Genomic DNA, 10,442 nt, shown 5'->3' with positions numbered 1-10,442 from the left:
GTACAACATGTGTAAAGAGTTCGTAAACGGGTTCCAGAACATTGGTGCATCCTTAACTGATTTTAAGATCTTCCATCGAGATGTGAGTGCTTCATCCATAAACGGGACGATCAATTGTTCATTGACCGGTTCAAGAATATGGCACAAAATAGGCAGGGATTTTATTTTGATTATGAAGTTGACAAGGATAACAGCCTTCGAAGCGCAATATGGGCTGACAGAACCGCTAGAAGGAACTACTCCGTTTTTGGAGATGCAGTGTCGTACGACCCAACATAATCAACAAACAAGTACGATATGATTTTCACGCCATTCACTGGCATAGATCACCATAAGCGATCAGTGACATTCTGTGGGGCATTGATTGCCCATGAAGACCATGAATCCTTCCAGTGGGTTTTCAACAGGTTTTTGAATGCTATGGGAGGAAAGGAACCCAAGTACATTATCACAGATCAGGATCCGGGCATTATTAAGGCCGTACCCATTGCCTTCAAGACTGCACGCCACCGATTTTGCATGTGGCATATAATGAACAAGGTGCCATCAAAGGTCGGGGTGACAAGGGAGGATTATAAGGAGTTCCTTCAGAAATTGAACAACATTATATGGGACGACAACATAGAAGCAGGCGACTTTGACGCTAGGTGGGCAGAAATAATGGAAGCGCATGGTCTTGTGAACGAAGAGTGGTTTACAGAAGCGTACGATAAAAGGAGCCAATGGGTGATGGCACATTGCAGGGACTTGAACATGGGTGGTGTAATGAGGACAACCCGAGAGATCGAGAGAAGCGATAATAGTTTTTTTAAGAGGTTCGAGCAGAAGTCGCACGTTAGTGGAGTTTTGGATGCGTTTTGAAAGCGCTATGGACCATCAACGGCATACGCAGAAGAGACTTGACCATGAAAACCGACACTCAACACCGGCAACGGGGACGCATTTACCCATAGAGGAATATGCGTCAAATGTTTATACCCTTGAGGTTTTCAAGGAATTCCAACTAGAGGTCATTTGCTCAATCGATACATGTAAGACCGGGGGCTATGCTGAAGTCGATGGAGTTGAAATGACTGTCGTAAAGGATTCAATCAGACAGAAAAGTTTCAACGTAGAGTACAACCCAGGTAACTACATTTTGGCATCAACTTTATGTGGTAGTTGAGTGAAGTTGCTAGATATAGTGCCAAAGTTACATTGTCTGAACATAGAAGTTATACAATTGTTCAGTGAACTGCAGTTATCTGCTTTATAAATCTGACAACATTTTGAATAACTTAAGTTTTCTGAATGTATAACTTTTCTTATTATATGCATAACTCTACTTGCAGAATGTATAACTCTTGTTGCCATATGTATAACTCTACTTTCAGAATAACATTAGAAGTTATTCAATTTTTCACTGAACTGTTATCATTTGTAGTATAACTCTGATTACATTTTGAATAACTTTAGCTTTCAGAATGTATAACTCTTGTTGCCATATGTATAACTCTACTTTCAGAATAACATTAGAACTTATTCAATTTTTCACTGAACTGCAGCTATTTGTAGTATAACTCTGATTTGAGTTTGAATAACTTTAGCTTTCAGAATGTATAACTCTTGTTGCCATATGTATAACTCTATGTGATAATGTTTAACTCTTATTATTATATGTATAAGACTACTAACGGCATAATTTAATTGGATTACAGGGACACAGGCTACACAGTGCAGCTGTATGATGTTTGAAAGGATGTGATTTCTGTGCCGACATATAGTATGGATTTTGTCGGCTAACGGCATGAAGACAATTCCAATGATTACGTTTCTACAAGATGGAGAAAGGATGCATTGCAATTCAGATTATCAGAATGTGATGGTGAACAAATGGAAACAAATAGTAGCGCTGATGCAAAAGAAGTTGCGATGGTGAAGTTGTGGTCAGAAGTTCATGCAACCATTGGTTTACTTCGTGGCACGAGTGAGACTGAAGCTGTGAACTTAAGCTCGTTAATTAGAGAGTTCAAGGAGAAACTTTTACCGTACAAGAAGGATTTAACAAAGCAGCAGGAATTTGAGCAAATCCTTGGCTGCCCCGCCAGTGACGAGGTAACAATACTTCCACCAAAACAATCGAAAAACAAAGGCAGCGGTAAAAGAATGGTGTCAGCTAATAAGGCTAAAGCCATTGCCTTGGCTTCTAAGCCAAAGCGCATGTGTAATAACTGTAAACAAATGGCACACCACGATAAACGGAACTGCCCTAACCCATTCTCTGAGCATCCACCGTCTTCACCAGCATCTGAAGGAGTAGAAGAAGAAGAAGAGGAAGAGGAAGAAGAAGAAGAAGAAGAAGACGAAGACGACGAAGAAGAAGAATAGAGAAACTTAACATGCTGTAGTAGTAGGCAGTAGAAAAATACCTCCGTCTCAACAAATTAATTACAATCTTTTTTTCTTTAAAAGGTAAAAAATCTGGTGAGACGGAAGGCGTATTTAATAGCTAGCTTTTGTTTATTTTGAAGGGGGATTGCACCTTCCAGATTGTATAACTTCAGTAATATGGTGTGTGAAATTTCAAGCTAATGTTGTAGAACTCTTTTACATTATTTTGATGACTTCTGTTCATGGCAAAATATCCAATATTTAAAAGTGGCTTTAAGAACGAATTATAATTTCAGTGGCTTTAAGTAAAACTCTTACCCATATATGGATAAATGTACTTCACAGAGTGTATAACTCTTGTTCACAATTTGTATAACTCTTGTTATTTTTTGTAAAACTCATAACTGTCTAATAAAATTTGCCTTTTACATAACTGCAGTCATATGTTGTATAACTCTTGTACACAGTTTGTATAACTCTTGATGTGTTTTGTATAACTCTTAGCTGTCTAATAAATTCTGCCTTTTTTTCATAACTGCAGTCATGTGTTGTATAACTCCTGTACATAATTTGTATAACTTTACTTCACAGAGTGTATAACTCTAATACTTATCTGTAAAACTTGGATTTTAATTATGACTGACCAAGATGATATTGTAACAATCTATTCCAAAAAGTTGTCTAAGTTGTTAAGGAGTTTCTTAACAACATACTAGAGTTGCAAAAAAAGAGAATACAGAATCAAAGGAAATACATTCTATTTTTTCCCAGGTTTTTTATCTCCTCTCCACGCTGCTTTCCTTCTGGCTTCTACTTGCTTCAGGATCTGAAATTTCTCGCCAATGAAACCATTGACCTTGGACATAACTCCTTCCCTGATGATGTTCATGTCAGCTAGGAGAAGCGTCGCTGCTAACTGGATCACCAAATATCGACGGTTCACCTTCCTCTCGAGATCAACGTGACCAAAACTATCACCCTCGTACATTAACATGTGCATCATGGCGAACAAGCCAGACTCGGTGTCATTTATCGTTTGCTGATGCCAGGCAAACTGGATCTGACGGAACTGGAACGCCGGTATGTCTTTCCCTCTGTTCTTCTCGTCGTCCCTAGACTCCACGTAGTCGCTCATGAGGCTCGCCTGGCAGAGACAAGAACGTCAAAAAGTGAAATTGTAAAAGCGGTGACAACACTTTTTAGTTGAACATAATTACAATTTAATTCCACTTACAATAACGTGACATGCTTTGCATATCTCCGATTGCCGCGGACTTGAATAGTACTTATTGTCCAGAAGATCAGTCGTCCTAGAATTAAAGTTGATACACACACATGCATAATGGGCTTCAATCTTAATGGGTACGAAGATTAAATCAGCCTTCAAGTTGAAATCTGTGCCACAGTCGGTTCGGAAGACGTCCCACATATTGTACAACCTTTCGGTGTCCGGTGTTTGTTGGACAGGGTTTCGTACAAGGCTCAAGATTATTTCCTGTTCAAGTAGCAGTATATGTGTGAGGATACCAGTGGAGTTATAGGGGTTGTGCATTGGAGTTGCACAGTAACTCTTATAACATAATGAAGAATGCCTAAGTTCATACTGGTTGTTAATAACTTCTCAAAACAAAATGTTTAACTCCAGGGAGGGTATGTATAACTTTAGACTTATTTTCCACTGTGAAAGTTTTAAAGAGGGTATGTGCAACTCTTATAACATATTAAAGGATTGATTAGGACCATACCAATTGACGGATACCGAAGAAAGACGAACGAAAAATCGCGCAATCCTCTGCCTCCAATCGATTAAGCAACAAGGACCAACACTCAATCACTTTTTCATCCATTGGCGTCTCAGGGACCATAGACAACATTTGCAACCTATTAATTGTTCCGTGCCGGCCATAACTCACAAGTGGTTCACCGTAGTTCGATAAAGCAGTGTTAATCGAGGCTATAACGTATACTAAATGGGAAGGTAATCGCTATTAAAATGACTCGCATAACTTCACTGATGAAACGTATAACTGCAGTTTAGGAATGTGTAACTCCATTAACAATATATATAACTTCAGTGATGAAACATATAACTCCATGTATTACTCTAGGTATAACTCCAGGCCTCTAATGTATAACTCCAAAGTATATATTGTACAACTCGAGCATATCTTTGTAAAACTCTACGTGCAAAATAATGTAGAATTCCGGTATGGAAATGTGTCTATATTGATAAAACTTAATATGATAAAACATTAGGATTTTAGACAGCTTACTCATTTGGAAATTTGTAGTCATCAAGGAAAACGTAATCAGCCACTTGTTTGCGATACACCGGGATATCCCTAGTTAATGCCTTGTTCATCTTCAGCATCTTGGCGACCACTGTAAGGTCGGCGTCTGGTTCCCCGCAATATGTGGTGCAGCCAAGGCCATCGCCCTTACCCCGGGAGCGGCTATTAACAGCTGAGAGGGCCCGACTAGACGGCGTCCGGCCCAGGGCTACTTTGGAAGGTGGAGTCTGATAAGTTGAACTGACTTTAGAGCAAGGTCGTTTAGCAGAACTGTTCTCTCCGGCGATTCCAACACCTCTCTTCCTTCCACTTGTGTTGCCGGCTATCCTCTGTTTATCACGCACCTCCTCCATTTAACGGTCTTTAAGATCCTTAAAAGCTGTTGATACGTGCATATTCTATACACTTTATCTGTGGTTTTGGCATGTATTTCTACGCATAATTGGTAGCTTAAGGCTGCTATTTCTCCCGAAACGGTTTACTTTGCATTTTCTATGATTTATTGTAGGAATGCGTGGAAGTGGGCTAAATCAAGCCAAATTCGTCCTCTGGAAGCAAGTTCAAGGAAGCCAAGAGGAAGGAGAGTTCATTCACTCACCTTGGGAATGCGTGCAAGGAGTGAAGAGTTGATTGGAAGCAACAAGGAGCCATTGACAAGCATTTTCATCGATCGACTAAGCCTTTGGTCGATCGATCACCGGAGCTCGGCATGAAGCTCTTTGTTAGAGTAATCGATCGATCGACCGTCTTGACGATCGATCGACCCGATTTCGAGCTGATATTTATTTTTCCGTGTTAGACTTTTAAAAGCCCAACTTGTAATTTACTTTCAGTATTTTTTTATCAGTAGAACGCAGCAACTTTTAGGTTATGCTTTTCATTCTGAAAAAACTTAGTTTTCAGATCTAGCTTGAGACGGAAACCTTTGGTTCGAATGCTTGGTTCTTGATATTCAATTAGTAAGCTTTATATGCAATTCTTCCTTTTTCTTATTTTCACTTGTTATTTTGATTCTTGTTTCATCAATTAATTTCAGTAATTGAATTTCTCTCCTTTGTTCTAGTTAGATTCCATCATGTTGAATTTGTTCTTTATTATTAATTTCGCAATTAGAGTAGTTATGATTATGTGTAGGTAATTCCTTTGATTGGGAATTAGGTGAGCCATGGTATGAAATTAGGATTGTTGTGTAGCATGAGTTCTTCCGTATTGGTCTTGTTATCTTTTGATAGATTCCTTTGCTAGATTGAAAGATTGGTAATTTGATTTATCGTTAGATTTAGAATTTCTCTTGAGTGAAAGCTTTGATAAATTCTAGGGAATTATTAGACCGTGAGGTTATTTGAGCTTTGATCGAAAGACTAGCTTATCTTCCCTGAGACCGTATTATAAGACCTCTGTTGCTTGACTGACCTGTTATTTGCCATGGCGAACCGAAGTTCCCGATCCTCTTTTTATCTTGTTAAGAATATTCATTTTTGCAATTAGCCTGTTAGTCAACCATTTTCAAAGCCCCCAATTATCTGTTACTTTTGTAGACTGAAAAATAGCAAACAAAATCAACCTTGTCTCTCTGTGGTTCGACCCTTACTATCACTAGCTATAGTTTTAGTTTGGAACTATAAATTTAATTTTGGTACTAAACGACGGTATCAAATTTTGGCGCCGTTGCCGGGGAGACGGTGTAATTTTGTTTGCCTTATTTTAGTTTATTTTACTTGTCTCAGGGAACTTTGGTTCCTTGAGGCCGTTGCTTACCTTTGCTTCTAGTTTTGCTTTTGCACAGTTAGAAGACAGGTTTTTGAGAGGAAGACTTGAGTACTCTCACTTTGGAAATTATGGCTACGATATATGATAATTTTCAGCCAAAGGAGCACCACCTTCCAAAGGGGCGCCAGTTACCTACCCTTACTACCGGTAGTTTCGAGTTCCGTTCCTCTTATATTGATTTAGTGGAACGAAACCAGTTCGCGGGTCTACCAGATGAAGACCCCTTGAAACATATGGAAATTTTCACGGACTATTGTTGTTCAATACCTATACCGGAGGGGGTAACTCAAGATGAAGTAAAGGGGTTCATGTTCTTATACTCCTTGAAGGATTCGGCGCGAGATTGGTATCGCTACCTCGATAGAGTAGCAGTGGAGTCACCGATTGGACATCTTTAGCACTAGCCTTCTACAAGAAGTACTTCCCGCTTTCAAAGATCGATGCCTTGAAGGGTAAAATCACGAGTTTTCAAAGCAAGGAGCCGACGAAGATTTTTGTGAAGCATGGGGACGTTTCAAAAGTTTGGTCAGAGTTGTCCCTCATCATGGTTTCCAAGAATGGTATCTTTGCAATCTATTTTACAATGCTTTGTATGATGATTACAAGGTCATCTTGGATGCAATTTGCTAATGGCGAGGTTTCAAAATAATACCGGTCAAAGTAAAGGTTGGAACACCATTGAGGAGATGGCAGTCCATAAAGCCGAGTTTGGAAGTTCACGTGGTAAGTCACGAAAGCAAAGTGAAGACATGATCTTTGTTGTGACACTTATAACTTCCATTTCTACCCGTCTCGAGAAGCTCGAGATTTCTGAAGCTTCCAAGGAGAAAGTCGAGATTCTGTTCAAAACTCGATGAGATCTAAAAGTTGAGAGAGATGGTCCAACTCCTTTTGGTTCAAGTGGCGAATATGGAAGCAAAGGGATTGAGTCCTCACGGAATTTTGTGAAACAATTGGAGAATATGGAGGCTAAGCAAGCCGCTAATTCTTCAATTAAATGTGAAGGGCCGATTGAGACGATCAATGCCATCAATCTCAGAAGTGGCCTTTCTTAAGAAAGTCCCGACAAGCCAAAGGAAGACTCGGGAGATGATGAAGAAGCTCGTTTGAATTCGATGCAAAACGAGTCGAATGCCGATAATTGGTCGATCGACCAACATTCCCGATCGATCGATGAATTGTCGAGACAAAATAGTTTCTCGGTCGAAACTATTCACACCTAGCACATCCATCGATCGACCAACATCCTCGATCGATCGACCGAGATACCGATGACGTTAATTCGGGATGAAACTGTTTCACGCCACTTACTTGGTCGATCGACCACCCATACCGATCGATCGATGGATCTCGAGCGAGGATGCAAATCCGTCAACTAGTCCGCATGATTCGTCACTCATTGATGATTTGACGGGGGTTTTAAACCTACGGAAGCCGAAGGTTACTGATCCTACGGCCAATGTTGCAGTCCCGTATCCGGAGCGTTTGAAGGCTACCAAGCTGGAGCGTAAGTTTGGTAAGTTTCTGGAGATGGTCCGAATCTCGAGGTAACGGTTCCTTTCATCGATTTAATTACCAGGTACCCTCTTACGCTAAATTTATGAAAGATATTTTGAATCGTAAGAGAAATTTTCGTGATGATGGTAATGTTGCGTTTGTGGAGGAATGTAATGCTCTTTCACAAGTTAATGTGCCACCTAAAGTAAAGGACCCGGGTAGTTTTTCAATTCCTTGCACTATAGGTAACCACGTAATTGGAAAGGCCCTCAGTGACTTAGGGGCCAGTGTTAGTGTCATGCCGTATTCTGTTTGCGAAAGGTTAAACATTGGTAGACTTAAGGTGACCGATATTACCGTTCAAATGGCAAATAGATCGACTCAGAGACCTATAGGTGTTCTAGAGGATGTACCCGTTCGAGTGGGTAAGTTTTTTATTCCTGTCGATTTCGTTGTTTTGGACATTGCAGAGGACAGTCAGATACCTATTATTTTAGGCAGACCGTTCTTACATACAATTGGAAATTTGTGATAGATGTCAAACGCGGAACCATCACCTTAGAGGTAGGGGATGACACCATTGAGTTGATCTTGCTCACAAGGCAACCGAACCCGCTTGATGAGGATACGTGTTATTCCATTGATATTGTTGATGTGGTTGTTACTTGTAATTGGAGGGAATCCTTAGCCAAGGATCCCTTAGCTGATCTAACCCATTTAGATGAGTGTGCAGGTAATACAGTGGAGAATGCTGAGGAGCCAGATGCTTTGGTTGCCTCAATGGAGAGCTACGAGCTCAATGAGGAAGAAGATGAGATGCTTTTGAGCCTGACCAACGATAACTTGGTGAACACTTGCTACACCATTGAAGCCGATTCTGTCTATCTTTGTAGAGGTAAAGGTGCCGAGCGTAAGCCACTTCCCCTAATCTTAAGTATGTTTTTCTAGATGATACGGAGCAAGACCACTATTGTTACCTCTAAGCTTAACGTTGACCAACTGTCTGCTTTGATGTGTGTACTTAAGAAAAACAGGAAGGCTTTGGGTTATTCTTTGGATGACATTAAGGGCATCAGCCCTGATGTTTGTATGCACAGGATAGAGTTGGAAGAAGGCCACAAGCCTTATAGACAGGGTCAACGCAAGTTGAACCCGAAGATGCAGGAAGTTGTTATGGCTGAGGTGATGAAACTACTCGATGCAGGTATTATTTATACAGTTGGCAACTCCAAGTGGGTTAGCCCAGTTCAGGTAGTCCCGAAGAAAGGAGGGACTACCGTGGTTAAAAATGATAAAAATGAATTAATACCAACTGGAGTAGTGACAGGGTGGCGGATGTGCATTGATAATAGACAGTTAAATGCCGCCACCAAGAAAGACCATTTCCCCCTCCCTTTTGTTGACCAAATGACTGAAAGACTTGCTTCTAACAAATTTTTCTGTTTTCTAGACGGATATTCAGGGTTCTTTCAGATCCCTATTCATCCGGACGATCAGAGTAAGACTACTTTTACCTGTCCACAGGGTGTTTTTGCGTATCGTAGAATGCCTTTCGGATTGTGTAATGCCCCTGCTACCTTTCAGAGGTGCATGATGGGGATTTTTTCTGATTATATAGAGAATATTATGGAAGTATTCATGGATGATTTCTCAGTTTATGGTAGTGACTTTGATCGTTGTTTAGCTAACCTTGATAAAGTCATGCAGCGTTGTATAGATGTTAATCTTGTTTTAAACTGGGAAAAGTGTCAGTTTATGGTCAATGAAGGAGTTGTGTTAGGGCATCTGATTTCTGATAAGGGTATACATGTTGACAAGGCAAAGGTGCAGGTGATTGAGCAATTACCTCCTCCCGTGAATGTTAAGGGAGTGAGGAGTTTCTAGGTCACTATTTGGTTTCTACCGGCGTTTCATTAAGGATTTTTCAAAAATTGCTAAACCACTTACACAATTGCTCCTTAAGGATCTTTGTCTTTGAATTCTTGATGAGTGCCATGTCGCTTTCAACAAAGGTTAAAGGAGGCCCTAGTTTTGCGCCAATCATTCAGCCGCTTTGATTGGGACCTCCCATTTGAGATCATGTGTGATGCCAGCGATTATGCTATCGGTGCAGTTCTGGGACAGCGAAAGAATAAAGCTTTGAATGCCATATACTATGCGAGCCGAACTCTGGATGAGGCTCAATTCAACTATTTTACCACTGAGAAAGAGTTTCTAGCTGTTTTTTTTTGCCTTAGACAAATTTCGGTCTTATTTGTTAGGTTCTAAGGTTATTGTTTACACTGACCATGCAGCGTTGAATACTCTCTTTATTAATAAAGATGCAAAGCCAAGGCTTTTGAGGTGGATACTCCTTTTGCAGGAGTTTGATTTGGAGATCAAAGATAAGAAAGGAGCAGAGAATATGGTAGCTGACCACTTATCTCGTCTGCAGCTGACAGAAAGGGAGGATTCTTTACCTATTAATGATTCTTTTCCTGATGAGAGTCTGTTAGCTATTACTACTTCAGGGTC

At 40.3% G+C, this 10,442-nt stretch overlaps 1 non-coding gene across 1 annotated transcript; it reads right to left on the bottom strand.

The window, feature by feature from the left end:
- Window positions 1-6,871: 6,871 nt before the first annotated feature.
- LOC141645232 (small nucleolar RNA R71) lies at window positions 6,872-6,982 on the bottom strand. The gene has a single exon (XR_012544815.1). It is a non-coding gene; the product is annotated as a small nucleolar RNA R71 (small nucleolar RNA).
- Window positions 6,983-10,442: the final 3,460 nt, after the last annotated feature.

Source organism: Silene latifolia, chromosome 2 (genome assembly GCF_048544455.1).
Source record: "Silene latifolia isolate original U9 population chromosome 2, ASM4854445v1, whole genome shotgun sequence".
NCBI classification, from domain to species: domain Eukaryota; kingdom Viridiplantae; phylum Streptophyta; class Magnoliopsida; order Caryophyllales; family Caryophyllaceae; genus Silene; species Silene latifolia.
The sequence above is the reverse complement of the archived record's forward strand: the minus strand, read 5'-3'. Positions and strand labels throughout refer to the sequence as shown.